Source organism: Lethenteron reissneri, unplaced genomic scaffold, assembly GCF_015708825.2.
Source record: "Lethenteron reissneri isolate LAM-NWPU_2019-01 unplaced genomic scaffold, ASM1570882v1 scaffold_556, whole genome shotgun sequence".
In the NCBI taxonomy this organism is placed as follows: domain Eukaryota; kingdom Metazoa; phylum Chordata; class Hyperoartia; order Petromyzontiformes; family Petromyzontidae; genus Lethenteron; species Lethenteron reissneri.
The window spans coordinates 26,436-42,744 of NW_026892078.1; the positions used below are offsets into that span (position 1 = coordinate 26,436).

The 16,309-nt window shown below is 51.9% G+C and overlaps 1 pseudogene; it reads right to left on the minus strand.

The window, feature by feature from the left end:
* Positions 1 to 470: 470 nt before the first annotated feature.
* On the minus strand, positions 471 to 16,289 carry LOC133339912 (centrosomal protein CCDC61-like; annotated as a pseudogene).
* Positions 16,290 to 16,309: the final 20 nt, after the last annotated feature.

Consider the following 16,309-nt stretch of genomic DNA (forward strand, 5'->3'; position numbering starts at 1 on the left):
TGTATGTACATGACAAATATCGCGGCAACATGCAAATCAAACCCCAAAATCCGTGGGCACGCGAGGACGTGGGTCTGGGCCAGTGGCTCCCAAATTGAGAACCAACGTGCCGAGAGGCATTGCGAGCGAAGCCGTCACCTATGTTGGGGAGGAACTCGTTACTGTAGCCCGATCACCAAAAGGCAAGTTCTGGTGATCCCGTGTAATTACTCTGGGATTAGTGTGTATTCGGATTGCCATTGGCGCACATTTAACTTGCTTACAATATCGTTTTTTTCAAACTCGAGTAAAGGACCACGCCAGCTTCAGAAGCAGCCAATGGCTTTTTTCGCCAAAGCGTAGAATAATTCTGAAACAAGTTGTTTGGTGACGCTGCTGCATCGCCAGTTGGGCACGAGAGCACCAGTAACAAAAGGAATGTAACGCGTTTATCACGAAAACTATGGCCTTAAATAACAAATATATAATGTATACATTTGAGGTAACGGTCCATCTGCATAAATATGTGTGCTTAGAAGGGCCATTTTCCTCAACGTTACCTGTAATATATTTTATTTTTAAGGTTTGTGTTAATGACAAAATTGTTGAGTTTCTAGAATCACCGCATAAGTCAAAACATTAACCGTTTACAAAACTCTGAAATTACAGAAAATGGGGATTATGTTCGTTTCTTCAAGCTCGGTGTAATCCAATAGCGATGGCTTTTAAAGTCGCTCAACATATTCAGGTTTTAAATCTCACCTATCAATTCGTAGACAAGCGTGCCTGCTCAATCGATTTGCACGGCACCCCATTTGCGGTCCTCGGCTTCGACACTTCTATGACGGGAGTAGGCATCTACGCAGGAAAATCTGCTGCTGGCATCTGAAGGATCCTGCTGGAATCGGAGCTCTCTATGCACGGTGCTCCGAAATCGGCTCGGCCCATCACACTTTCACACAATAAAATTAATGCCGCGTGAAAAGTTAACAGCGATCATCCGATAGATAATGAACTCGCCTCTGTCATGTGAATGGGGAATTGTCATAACTGCAAGAAGAGCATCGCTCCTTGATTGCTTGCGCAGGGAGGCTTTTTGACGATTTATTTGCATTGGAATGTCTGGATAAATCTTTTAAAATCAGGGTTTCTGCACAAGGAAAAAAAACAAGAGACGCTAGAGAAAACCCACAAACGCACACACAAAGGAAAAACTCTAAAATCCACGCTGAGATATTTTGGTCTTTACAATATCCTATCAACCCCGGCTGGAAAGTGCCGAATCGCAGGCATGCCAACACATCTTAACCATGCCACATGACCCTGCCATAGCGAGGGAGGTGATCTTTAGAAGGGTGCAATGCTGTGGTGCTTCACACAGCCGTGGCAGGTGCTGTGATGATGAGATACTCCGGGAGTGGTTAGCGCGCTGCTATGAACCCAGCGACCCGAGTTCGATTCCCGCTCACAGCCAACACCGGATCTGAATATCTGAACTGGTCCTCGACCTTCCTTGTGTCAACTCGGGCTAAAGTAACTGGTGCGGTGGTTAAATATCGCCAATGGGGAGACAAAGGCGGCCGGGCGTAGGGCTGGCCACTCACCCCCTCGTGTGCCGTGTCAGCCTTCATAGGTGCTCGCAGCACTTGTCCCAACGATCTGTTAAGGCTACACGGGGGACTTGATGGTGAGATACGACTGCGTGGTAGTGGCGATGAGGCAGATACGACTGCGTGGTAGGTACTCTGATGATGTGATACTGCATGACGAGTGTTGTCGTGCTCTAATAGGCATTGGGAGGTGTTGGTAAAGATGGTGCCAAGTGGCGAGCACTGACGACGTGCTACCCATGGGCGACACTCCCACGAAGGTGGCCGTGGTGGGAGGGATGGAGGGGCTACCGGTGGGAGGGACGGAGGAGCTACCGGTGGGAGGGACGGAGGGGCTACTTGTGGGCTTCTAGCGCACGCATGTAGTCCTGCAGAGCGTCGAGGCGAGCGTCGATCTCGGAAAGGTCGGCCGATTGGCTGTAGTAGGTCACTGCAGAAAACACACAAAGACAAAGATCCCCCGTATATAGCCTTAACATACTGTTGGGGAAAGTGTTTTTAGCGAGCACCTATTAAGGCCAGTACGGCACACGAGGGGGTGGGTGGCCAGCACCATGCCCCAACCGCCTTTGTCTCCCCAGTGGCGATGTTTACACACCGCACCCGGTACTCATTTGAGGCCGAGTCGACGTAGGGGAGATCTGGGACCAGTTCAGATAATCATCACCGGTGTTGTCCGTGAGCGGGAATTGAACCCGGGTCGCCAGGTTTGTAGCGCGGTGCGCTAATCGCTACACTACCATTCCCCGTACACACACACAGGCAGATCGTACACAGGATATCAGACACAAGCAGGCATAAATAATAAAAACAACAGCCGTCATTCACGACTAAGTGGCAGTGATGTCACCGCTGCGCTCATGCCAGCCTGGGTGCCCTTTGAAGCCGTGTGAAGTGTGGAAGGCTCGCTGGCAGCAGGCCATGGCACAGACCCGGGCGTTATCAGTTGACTGGCCGAGGTGACTGGCACAGATGCACCCCACGGACCGGCGTGGCAAGTGTTGTTGCCTCGCATTTGTCAAGGATGACACGGCACACGAGCGGTTGAGTGGCCAGCACCATGCCGCGTCCTGTGTTAGTGGAGGTGAGAGATGCTTGTTGGCATGAGCAGCCAACTGTGAACGCACGGAGGGGTTTGAGGTTTGGAGAGAAATGGAGATGCAGAAAGGGCCATGCAGAGAGAGAGAGAGGCAGAGAGAGAGAGGTTAACAACCAGACGGACACCGAGGGAGGGACATGTCCTCACTTGTGTCGGCGGGTTGGGTCGCTGTGGGCGTGCTGGCCAGCTGCCGTCTCCGCTCCGCACGGCCCCGCTTGGGCTGAGGAAACGAGCGCACGAACATGATGAGTATGCACACACTCACTCACCCGCATTCACGTACACACGCACAAGCATGCTCATGCACACATAAATGCACAAGTTTGGTCGCGTGCTGTGTGAGTGGTGAGTGGTGGGGTGCTGTGTGAGTGGTGAGTGCTGTGTGAGTGGTGAGTGAGTGGTGAGCGCTGTGTGAGTGGTGAGTGCTGTGCGAGTGGTGTGTGAGTGGTAGGGTGCTGTGTGAGTGGTGAGTGGTGAGTGCTGTGTGAACGGTGAGTGTTGTGTGAGTGGTGAGTGCTGTGTGAGTGGTGAGTGAGTGTTGTGTGAGTGGTAAGTGAGTGTTGTGAGTGGTAGGGTGCTGTGTGAGTGGTGAGTGCTGTGTGAGTGGTGAGTGGTGAGTGCTGTGTGAGTAGTGAGTGGTGGGGTGCTGTGTGAGTGGTGAGTGTGGGGTGAGTGGTGAGTGGTGGGGTGAGTGGTGAGTGCTGTGTGAGTGGTGAGTGGTGAGTGCTGTGTGAGTGGTGAGTGTGGGGTGAGTGGTGGGGTGCTGTGTGAGTGGTGCGGTGCTGTGTGAGTGGTGAGTGAGTGGTGAGTGCTGTGTGAGTGGTGAGTGGTGGGGTGCTGTGTGAGTGGTGAGTGGTGGGGTGCTGTGTGAGTGGTGAGTAGTAGGGTGCTGTGTGAGTGGTGAGTGCTGTGTGAGTGGTGAGTGGTGGGGTGCTGTGTGAGTGGTGAGTGGTGGGGTGCTGTGTGAGGGGTGAGTGGTGGGGTGCTGTGTGAGTGGTGAGTGGTGGGGTGCTGTGTGAGTGGTGAGTGGTGGGGTGCTGTGTGAGTGGTGAGTGGTGGGGTGCTGTGTGAGTGGTGTCGGCAGTTCTCACTTCAGCTGGGCTTTCCCAGGAGCTCTTTTTCACGGCTTTACCTCCACGTCTATGGGTTCTGCACAACAACAACAACACATTGCACGACAATGATACGACATGACACGACACCACACTGTATCACCAGCCAACGCTATACCATCGCACATCATGCCACACGACAACGAAAACAATAGCACATCACATGCCACAACACACCAACCCACACCACGTACCACAATAATCGGGTTTTTACCCTTTTTTCAGGCGACAAAACTGAAACCTTTTGCAAGGACTCATGTTTACATTAACCACAATACTTGCAGTCAAAATGCAAACGAAAAACAACACTGATAATTTATGCATTGTCCTTGAAACTGATTGGTCCACACCAGAGACAGCTTTCCTTAGAGCTTAGTCTCATACGGTGTTCGACCAGATGATGCCAAAAGGCGCACAGTTCAAAGACATCGCACTATCAAAGTAAGCATCTACATCATGTAATAATAGGGTTTTTCCCATTTTTTCTGGCTAATGTAAACATGATTCCTTGCAAAAGGTTTCAGACACTTTGTTGAGCTATCATTTGTGAGAGCCAGGTTGCTTGTGAAAAAGAGCTACATCGCTCGGTGGGCCTTACCAAGAAAAAGAAAAAGTTGCATTTGTAGGATTGTGAGAACGAGTAATGCGAGCCTGAAGGACGTCGTGTCACTACTGCCTGAGAGGGGTCACAGAGTTGTTTGTTTTTGACGAGTACTGGGCTGCATTCTCGGCTGCAGCAGTTGAATCGGCTATAGTGTCGGTGGCAGCAGCAGCAGGAGGAGGAGGAGGAGAGGGACTCACGTGGCGGAGGTGAGAGGCTCGGAAAAGGGGGGCAGCGTCGCTGCCGGAACCTGCTGATGATCGCCGACTGTGGGCGCTCTCCACTGCACAAAGACAAAGATCCCCCCACATAGCCTCTACCAGACTGTTGAGGCAAGTGCTGTTTACAAGCACTGCACACACACACACACACGTCTATACATAGATAATACATACGTCTCGTACAGACAGTGACTGAGTGATGTAACTTACGTTCACATTCTGGAAGGGCCAGATAGATTTTCCCAGTAACACCCTCCATTAGCAACCCTCCACAGAGTCGATGCTAACACCATTGGTACTGGTCTTCAGAAAGTCCACCCCGAGTCCTCCTGTACCACATCAGCCATCTCTTCTCTAGGCCGTGCCATGCTCATTCAGCCTCTATCATACAACCCCACTGGGCGTATGGGTTAACTTGACCCAGCCAACGCAACCTCGCCTTGCCAGAGGAGCTCACAAATGGGACTTTGTCCAGATCTTTCAAGCTTCTGTGAGCTCTTCACACAATCCAGCCGAGTTAAACTCAAGATAGATTCTGGGCAGTCTGACTGTTTCAATATGGCACTGGTGTTCCTGTAAAGTGCTCCATGTTTCGCAAGCAAAGAAAAGAGTGGGCTTAACTTTGGCCGAGAAGACCCAGAGCTTCATACGGAGAGCGATAGGCCAGGAAGCTTTCACTTAGCGCTATGCAGCCATTGAAAAGGTAATGGCGCTCCAATAAATTGGAGCGAGACCTCCGCTGCCAAACCAGAGGTGGTCATGACCACACTTATTCTGATACGGAACTGCCTCCAACTTCTATACAACCATTCTATACTCTTGCAGAGGGGGTGGAGTTATTGATGTCACAAAATACCCAAGACACCCCCCCACCCCGCCAGTATAGCCTTAAGAGACTGTTTGGGCAAGTGCACCTATGAAGACCGGCACCGCACACGAGGAGGTGGGTCGCCAGCACCACGCCCGGCCGCCTTTGTCTCCCTAGTGGCGATGTTTATACATCGCACCAGGTACTCATTGGCGACTCAGGACCGGTTCAGATATTCGTCACTGGTGTTGGCCGTGAGCGGAAATCGAACTCGGGTCACCGGGTGTGCAGCGCAGGCAGCGAACAACTACACTAACACGGACACGCACGTTGACACACTGACAACAACAACCGCCATTCGCCACGAAGTGGCGGTGACGTCACCACGACGCTTGTGCCAGGCCAAGTGCACCTTGAGGCCACGTGAAGTGTCGAACGCCCGCTGGCAGGAGGTCACGGGGCAGACCCAGCAGGTGCCATGGGTCGACTGATCGAGATGACCGAGATGACTGGCTGATGCACCACCTGTGCCCCCTACTGTACCAAATTGCTGTGCTTTAGCCACCCGGCGCTCCGCTCGTTGTTGTGAGCGTCGCTCCTCCACCCTCCGTTGTTGTTGGAGGGCGATTGCCTCCAACTACCCAGTAGCGTCCTTCACGAGCCTCCTCCACTGAGGCCGATCTTGATACTGCTGGTACCAGTCATCGGCAATTCCACTCAGCTCCACGTCCTCCTGTACCACATCACTCCATCTCTTCTCTAGCCCGTGCCACGCCCGTTTAGCCCCCTCGATCCGGCCGAACAAGAGCTGTTTGGGCATGCGGTGGCTGGGCATGCGGGCTACATGACCCAGCCAACGCAGCCTTGCCTGCCGGAGGAGCTCACCGATGGGACTTTGACCAGATCTTTCAAGGATTTGTGAGCTCCTCACACAATCCAGCCTGGTTAAACCCAGGATGGATCGTAGGCAGGCCAGCCTAAATGTTTCCAACCGGCGAAGATGCTCCATTAGGGGGGTCCACGTTTCACAAGCGTAGGGAAGGGAGGGAATGACTGTGGCCGAGAAGACCTGAAGCTTCGTGCGGAGCGACAGACCAGGTAGCTTCCACACAGCGTTACGCAACCGATGAAAAGATATTGCCGCTCGACTGATTCGGAGTGAGACCTCTGCTGTTAAACTGGAGCCGGTCCTAAGCACACTGCCCAGGTATGGGAAACTCTCCACTCTCTCCACTACTGCCCCATCACCGATTGGGAGTTGTGGGGGTGGAGTGTCCGATGGTACAAAATACCCAGGCAGGTGCTTAGTTTTGGTGGGGCTGATGGTAAGGCCCCACCTCTTAGTGGCACGCTCCAGTCTCAGCAGCAGCTTCTCCAACTCCTCTTCTGAATGAGCAGCTATTACCAAATCATCGGCATACATAACGTGGTTGACCAATAGGGAGCCATCCCTTGATCGCACCCGGGCGTCGATCAGCCTCCTATTATATCTGTACCAAATAGAAATTCCCCCGGTACAGCTATTGAAGGCTTCACGAACTACATGGTCAAAATAGATGTTAAATAATGTGGGAGCCAGCGGACATCCCTGTCGCACACACTGACATGCACAGTGACACACACACACATGTTCGTGCGTGTTCGTGTGTTCTCACGGGAGGAGCTGCGTGTGTTCTGCCCGTTGAGCGCTCGTCCCCCCGAGGGAGGGCGCGACCCGCGGGCGACCCCTGCCCCCGCTGGAGCCCCCGCTCCCCGGGGTCCCCTGCAGCTCCCGGCGACGCTGCCTCGAACTGCCAGCGCACGCCGCACGGTTAGACACGCCACACGGCACGCACAGCGTAGAACAAAGATCCCTCACATAGCCTCAACAGACTGTAGGGGCAAGTACTGTTCGTGAGCACCTATGAAGGCCAGCACGGCACACGAGGGGGTGGGTGGCCAGCAACCACGCCCGACCGCCTTTGTCTCCCCCAGTGGCGATGTTTTTACACACCGTACCAGGTACTCATTTAAGATTGAGTCGACCTAGGGGAGGCCGAGGGCTGGTTCAAATTAATCGTCACCAGTGTTGTTAGCCGTGAGCAGGAATGGAACTCAGGTCACCGGGTTCATAGCGCAGCACACAGTGTGGTACAACATGGGGAGCAGTGGTGCAGCTGTTAGTGTGCTGCGCTATGAACCCGGTGACCTGAGTTCCATTCCTGTGTGGTACACACTGTGTGTACCACAATGTGTGGTACATACGGGGTGGTAAGCAGTCTGATACACACGGCAGGATACACGGTGCGGTACACAAGGCGCAGCCGGCAGTGTAATACACAACGGGATGGTACGTGCGGTGTTTATGTATACACACCGTGCGTACAGTGCTCAGTGTTTATCTGTGTGTGTATCACGGTGCCAAGCACAAGGTGTGCACACACGCACGATCATTGTGTATCTCTCACCCACGCAGCTCTGCCTCTTTCTTGCGCTGCTCTCGCTCACGCACGTACGCCGTGGGGTCAAAGGCCGGCACACGGCCTGCTGGACATGTGCGCACACACACAATACACACACACACACATAGCATACACACACAATACACAATACACACAGCACACAGCACACAGCACACATACACACAGCACACACACAATACACACAGCACACATACACACAGAACACATACACACAGAACACATACACACAATACACACAGCACACATACACACACAGCACACACATAATACACACATACACACACATACACACGCAATATACACAGCACACAATACACACAGTGCACACACACGAAGAGCAAATATCCTGAACAAACTGTTGGGGCAAGTGCTGTTAGCAAGCACCTATGAAGTCCGGCATGGCCCAATGCCTGGCCACCTTTGTCTCTCCAGCGCTGGAAGTATACACACCGCACTAGGTACAAATTTAAGGCTGAGTCTACCTAGGGAAGGCTCGGGACCAGTTTAGACAATCGTCACTGGAATCAAAATCAGGTTCGTAGTACAATACGCTAACCACTCCACTACTGCTCTCCATACATAAAACCAAGATCCCCCGTTTAGCCTTGAACAAACTGTTGGGGCAAGTGCTGTTAGCGAGCACCTATGAAGGCCGGCACAGCTCACGAGAGGGTGGGTGGCCAGCACCACGCCTGACTGCCTTCATCTGCCCAGTACTGATATCTTACACACCACACCAGGTATTTATTTGTGACTGAGTCGACCTAGGGAAGGCCCAGGACCAGTTCAGATGCTGTTGACCGTGAGTGGGAATCGAACCCGGGTGACTGAGTTAATAGTGCAGCGCGCTAACCGCTGCACTAACGCTCCCCACTCTCCATACAAAATACACAAACATACATACACCTATTACATCCACAGTATACACACATATACAAGCAGACATACAATAAAAATATGTTCAGTTCTATATACATACTCTCACACTCTTGATTTAATTTTAACAGACTATCAAATATCTCATTAGATTCAAAATAGGTGGGTGGCCGAAAGATCGAGTAAGTGAATGAGTGGGTGGGTGTGTGTGTGTATGAGTGGAGATGGTTAATGAGCGAGAGGGTGGGTGTCTAAGCGAGTGAGTGGGTGAATGAGCGAAGCAGTGAGTGGGGCAAATTAATGAGTGGCAAGTGTGTGAACGGGGAGTGAGTGAGCGGGTAAGTACATGAGCAAGTGGGTAAGTGAGTGCGCAAATGAGTGAGTCTGTGAGTGAGTGAGCGAGCAATTTATAAGCAAGGAGTGAGCAAGTGAGGTGAGAATGAGTGGATGAGTAGGGAGTGAATGGAGAGTAAGTGAGCATGTGAGCAAGTAGGTGAGTGAGTTAGTGCGTGAATGAGTGAATGGGTGAGTGGGTGAGTGGGTGAGTGAGTGGGTGGGTGAGTGGGTGAGTGAGTGGGTGAGAGCGTGGGTGGGTGAGTGGGTGAGCGAGTGGGTGGGTGAGTGTATGAGTGAGCAATTTGATAAGCTCGGAGTGAGCAGGTGAGCGTGAAAACGAGTGGATGAGTAGGGAGTGAGTGGTAGAGCATTTAAGTGGACGAGTGGGCGAGTGTCCGTCCTCACCGGCAGGCGACAGAGAGGGGGTCCGTAAGTGGGGACCACGGACGGGGGGGCGCCCCTCCCTGGACGCGGTCCTTCTCTCCCTCTCGCGGGACGTGGAGCGAACTTCACCCCGGGCCCTTCCGGGCCCCCGGACGCCGCCCCTCTCGCTGCCCCGGGAACGCTCCGCTGGGGGCAGCACGGGAGTGACCCTCCTGGGGCACAAGGAGTCTGAGTAACGAGCTGCTGGTCCACCCGTCCCTGTCAGTGAAGCCAGTCTGTCCATCAGTGACTCGGTCTGTCCATCAGTGAGTCAGTCCATCCATCCATCAGGAGTCAATCCGTCCATCCATCCATCAGTGACTCAGTCTATCCATCCATCAGGAGTCAGTCTGTCCATCAGGGAGTCACTCTGTTCATCAGGGAGTCAGGGAGTCAGTCCATCCATCCATCAGTGAGTCAATCCGTCCATCCATCCATCAGGGAGTCAGTGTGTTCATCAGTGAGTCAGTCCGCCTGTCCAACAGTGAATCAGTTCATCAGTTCATGAGTAAGTAAGTCAGGGCATGAGTCACCGCCCAGGTGATTTGCTGAATCATCACGATTCGAGGTCATTGTTGAAGAACCTCCTCTCTTCTTGTCTTGTTTTTACCACCTCCTTTATATTGTTTGTTCCGTCCCGCTTGCCCTATTTCTCATCTGTACCATCTTGTTTGAGCAATGTGATTTGCAGTTTCCCATTCCACGTCTGATTTTCCTCATTTGCCTCATATGTCGTGCCATCCCATTTATAATATAGATCTCGTTTACATTGTCTTCTAAGTTCTGTCATCCTCATGTGAATTCTCGACTCCATTTCTACTACGAGCCTAAAGTTAGCAAAACATTCGCATGTGATTTTCATGCAATTTGCACGAATCTTAAATAATAATCGATATTCTTGCACACCATTCGATGTTACATATCGTGAGTGCAAGAATACATTTTAAGCGGCTCATCCGTGTACCACTTCTGCAGTTGCGGCAGCGATGTTGTCGTGGGCCCCAAGAGCTGAGAATTAAATAGGCCCCCCTCCCCTCCCCGACCCACTGTCCACTATCCCTCCCTGCCACAGCCCGACACCTCGAGCCTTCCAGCCTGTGGACACCGGCGCTGATGCAGCGCCAGCACCCTCGATGGCTGTACCACTGGGTTATATGCGATCGTATGATTATTACATTATGTTGTTGTGCATTGTACATCTACGAGAGCCGTTGTGTTTTTGGTTGCATCATTGAACATGCGCGTGGCTCACTCACCCCTCTTGTACAGCGCCAGCTCGGTGCTGAGACATTTGACGCGGGCACGGAGACTCCTTTCCGACGCCCGCGCCTCCTCCAGCTGCACCAACGGACACACGGCACCAACATCATCATGACAGCACCATCCCAGCACCCACGCCATCATGGCGCCCACGCCATCATGGCGCCCACGCCATCATGGCGCCCACGCCATCACGGCGCCCACGCCATCACGGCACCCACGCCATCACGGCGCCCACGCCATCAGTAAGCCAATGCCATCACTAAGCCAACGCAATCACTGCGCCAACTTCGTCACGGTGCCAACGCCATAACAGCAGCAACGCCATCGCAGCACCAACGATTTCCGACGCAGCTACTAGGAACCTCCCTAGGCCTCGGCAAGGTAAGGTAAAAGGTAAAAGCAACGAGCCTACCTTTACCCTAGCTTTTACCTTTACCCCATACAAATTACCCGATTACAGGGTAATTACTAGGGAACTACACATGAAAAAGGTTTATAGCGGTAAATGCTAGGTAGAGCGCTTTATTCATATAGAATACTCTCGATGATTCCAATTTTACACGCTTGTTGTCGTTGTTGTCAGCGTCGTTGTCGTCGTTGTTGTCGGCGTCGTTGTCGTCGTTGTTGTATCCTCAAATTTTGTAACTCAACTTTAACCCACTTCCCAATGTGGTATGTCATACTGATGACAATATATTATATCATAAAAATATATATTTTTTAAACATTATTTTTTATATGTTATGTTTCGGCTTGGGTCTAATTGTCCACGCTCAACTGACGTTGGCTGTAATTGGCCACGGCCCCTTACGTTATGGCAAGCTTCGGGGCCACTTCCTGGAGTCGTGGAGTTTAAAAGTGTGTTTTTAAAAAAGTTTTTTTAAATATGACTTATTAAATGGAGGCCAAGGACTGCGCCACGGAGCTTTTAGCGGTAAATAAGGTACCGTATTTACCAGGTAATACTTTGCGCTACCTTTACTCCACCGGGTAATTCTTCCAAGCTACCTTTACCCTACCCTTTACCTTACCCCTTGGAATGTCGACACCTTTACCTTTACCCTTTACCTTTACCCTTTTACCCGGTAAAAAGGGTAAATTGCCTTACCTTGCCGAGGCCTAAACCCCCCTGACCCACCCAGCCTCGTGCTGTGTTACACAGCACCAGGCTCAGGCGGGGGTGTAAACGATCAACAAAAATCCCATCGTCACGGTCGCTGCTTGCACCTCGTCGTTGAGCCTGCGGATTTCCTGCGACCTCTTGGCGGCCAAGCGCTGGGCCTTGGCTCTCTCGCGGCCCAGCTCCTCCTGGAGGCTCGACACGAGGCGTCGCAGCACGCGCAGCTCCTTGGCGGCCGTGGCGCCGACGACGCCGGCGTCGCTCGCACCACCGCAGCCGCCACCCTCCGCTCTCTTCTGCAGCCGGGCAACGAGTGCCTCCAGCTCGCGTTTGTCGCGCTGGAGAGACTCCAGCCTGGTGCGCGATGGGGGAGGAGGCTTTAGAGTTTACAGAGCGAAAAATGGGAGAGTTGTGCAGGTGTGCAATTGCTTGCTCAGTCCCACTGCTGACAGAGGGGCCTCCGCTAAGGAAGATCTAGGAGCCCCATGAAAGGATATTTGACATTGAAGAAATCACACTTTACCCCACCACACGTGGTCTTCATATCAATTAACCACGGTTTACCCATTTACACTGGCGCACTGGGAGATCATGCTGACGACCTCTGGATTGCGAGACTTCATGTGCTCAGCGTTACACCATGGCAGCATCCCTTTAACAAAGTACAAAACGTACATGGAATGGACACGTACCAAGTACACACGTATATCAGTGCGTAGGAGATATACAATGGGGTAGACGGGCTCAGAGTTGAGAGGTGAGCGTGGCTGCTGCACTCACTCCCTGTGCTTGTGGTCCTGCACGACGCCCGGGTGACCCCGCAGGTGGGACAGCTCCTCCTTGAGCTGGCGCACGGCTCTCTGCAGGGTTGCGGTATCCGGGCGCCCCGCGTAGCCCAGCGCCAGCGGGTAGTGGATCCTGCGCAGGGGGAACGGGCGGACACGGTGAGTCCTGCAGGACTACTGTGGCAGGCCCACTCAACTGTGTGCCTGTATGTGTGTACACCTGGAAACACCTGTACCAACACACACCTACGTGCCTGTGTGTGTACACCTGTACCAACACACACCTTTGTGCCTGAATGTCTGTACACCTGTACTCATGGACACCTTGACCTGTCCTGCCCGTATGCCTTTACACCTGTGTGCATGTGTGACTATGCCTCTGCGCACGTACACTTATGTATATGTACACCTGTGTGCACGTACACCTTTGTGCTTGACTGCCTGTACATCTGTGTGCCATGTGCAGCTGTGACAACAATGTGAGTAATGCTTTCTGGTGGCGAGATTTGTTATTAGGATGCCGATGGTGATTTTGCATATGATAGTGACGGTGGTGGCGATCACAGTAATCTTGCTGGTGGTAGTGGTAACTGGTAGTAATGAGCGGTGATGGCTGCAAATGCTGCTGCTGACAGAGCTGCTGATGGTGACAGCGCTGATGATGGTAATGAATATTTACTCATTTATCCAGGAGAGCCACACTGAGTCGCACGACTCTTTTTCAGGAGGGTCCTGCTGCTACATTGAGTTTAAATGTTTTGATGTTTTAAGCCAATTCACAAAGAGTTATGTTTATTATACAAGTGGGAGGAAACTGGAGCACCTCGACAAAACCCACGCATGCGAGGGGACAAAACTCTCTCCCCGTACAGATAGAACGGATGGCGATTATTCGACTTGCAGTGCTGCCTTCTCCTGGCGAGCAAAGTCATGGCTCCTCCTCGACTCCCACGGGGGAAGAGAGTTTCACAACATTTACGCGATCCACCAACCCTCGCCTCCCGCGGTGCTGGATTACAGGCCACGTGCACAGCCACCATCACAATGGCGGTGGTGATGGCATTAGAAACAGTGTTGCAGTCATGCTGCTGTTGCTGCTGTTGCTGCTGGCGGAGGGCACCTGTCAAACTCCACCGTGTAGATGAGAATGAGGTAGCGCTTGGAGTTGAGTGCTGGGTTGGCGGCGCCACTGGGAGTGGTGGTGGCGGCGGTGGAGGGATGCAGCGCTGACCGCATGGCCGGCCCGCCTTACGGCTCCTCATTCGCTCCAGGTTGGCATAGGTCAGGAGGTCAAGGCTCACCGACTCGCTGCTCTGAATAAACAGCCGAGTCGGGTCAACGACAACGGTCAGAGTCCTCCTGTTCAAACGAGTGTTGGATGGAAATTCCACATTGCCGTAGCGAGTCTTTCCAGAGGACAACTGTCTGTGACTGGACCGAGAGGCCATTTAGTCACAGGCGCTGAAACCCTGATTCTACCCCCCAACTTCCCGAAAGTGGTACACCCCCAGGCCCCCCACCCACAGCCCCCCCAGCTACCCTCCCCTCGCACCCATGCCCCCTCCCCTTCCCCCGCACTTCTGATTAGCACGGTTAGCTACGTACGGTGCGAAGAAGTTCAACATACATACATACACAGAGATGACAGAGTGGAATCAACCCCAGGTGGGGATTTGAAACTGTGACCCCTGCGATTGTGAATCGATCTAAACCACGGTGCCACTCAGTTGACAGCACAGCCCGGACGAATTAATGAATCGAAATGAATTAATCGAATGAATGCATAATCTATTGAATGCATCAAATTGAATGAATGCATAGAATCAATCTAATGAATGCATCGAATTGAGAAGGGGTGGCAATGTGATCTTGAATGAATGTTTTTTTACCATTAAATGAGAGTGAAGTTTTTGATAATACAACAAAAACAATGACTCTCTAATCACAAGGGTGGAGCGGTGGTGCAGTCATGATCACGCTACACCTGGAGCCCCGAGTTCAATTCCAACCACAGCTCACTTGAGTGGTCCTGACCCTGAAGTATGTGTGGTGAAGTATGGTCAAACCAGAATCAGAATATTTATTTATACTGGAGGAATCCGATGAGCTATAAAGCTCTTTTTACAGATGTCCAGTAGGAGCGGGTCAGAACGTTACAACAAACAAAACAAAAACACGATTGTAGTGCAAAGTACAAGAACGGTAAACAAATCACCCAAACACACAAATACAACTAAAACCATCCCCATCTACCAGGCAAAGCCCACTGAGGTATTCACTAAATTTTCAGAAGCGACCTCGCCACAAATGATAGCTCAACAAAGTGGCCCATCATTAGGACATTTATAGGATTGACAAAGTGCTGTATTTTCGTGTGTGTGTATATATGTACACACCCTGATCTATAGTGATTGACAGATTGACAAATGAACAATTCTACGGTTACAAAAGCTGTATGCTCTCTCTTGGTGGATTATGGGTGTTAAATAATAACCTTCAATATGCAGTGAATTCAAAGGAGGCTATCATTAATATTAACATATAAAGAAAAATAAATTAATCCTCTGGAATCCGATTGACAATATTGTACCCTCTCTACTGAATGCACTGTGACCGGGAATATGCGCCGTGGATATCGGCTCCATCTCCATGTGCGTTGAAATTTGCCGTTTTATTAATGCGACGATGCAATTTCTCCAACCCGCTACAACTTTGCCGTCTACTCTTTCTGCACTGCAATTTGCATCATCTCGCCCACTGCGTTTTGCCTTTCTTTCGTGGTAATCTCGCTGAGAAGTCTACACCTCACTGCAGGGGGCTGTCAGTCCAGTGAGGGTTCAGAACCCCTGGGCATTTCAGAGAGGCTCTCACCTGCGTTAGGCCGATCAAGCATGCTGCAGAACACCGAGAATTGTTTGAAGTTTCCGGTTTTATGTGTCAGATCTTCAACGTCTACAAAAATCACAAGCACATGTAAAAGACAAAGATCCCCCATATAGCCTTAACAGACTTGGGGCAAGTGCTGTTAGCGAGCACCTATGAAGGCCGGTATGGCACACGAAGGGGGTGGGTGGCCAGCACCACGCCCGGCCGCCTTTGTCTCACTAGTAGCGATGTTTACACGCCGTACCAGGTACTCATTTGAGGCCGAGTCGACGAACGGGAGACCTGGGACTGGTTCAGATAATCATCACTGGTGTTGGCCATGAGCGGGAATCGAACTCGGGTCACCGGGTTCGTAGGACAGCGTGCTAACCGATGCACTATCGCTACGTGCACCTTAATGCCACGTGGAGTGAGGCAGGCTCACTTCTGGTAGGTCACAGGACAATCCCAGATGTTACGGGTTAACCGAGGTGACTGACAGATGCACCACCTATGCTCCCCACTATGCCAACTTACTGCGTGTTAGCCGCCCAGTGCTCTGCTCATTGTCTTGAGCGTCAACGCTCCGCCCTGTGTTGTTGCTGGAGGGCAACTTCCCAGTAGCATCCATCACGAGCCTCCTCCATCTGTTTTCTATCCCGTGCTGTGCCCGTTTAGCTCCTCTATCTGACCAAAGATATACCGCTTGGGCATGCGGTGGCGGACCATGTGGGCTATATGACTCAGCC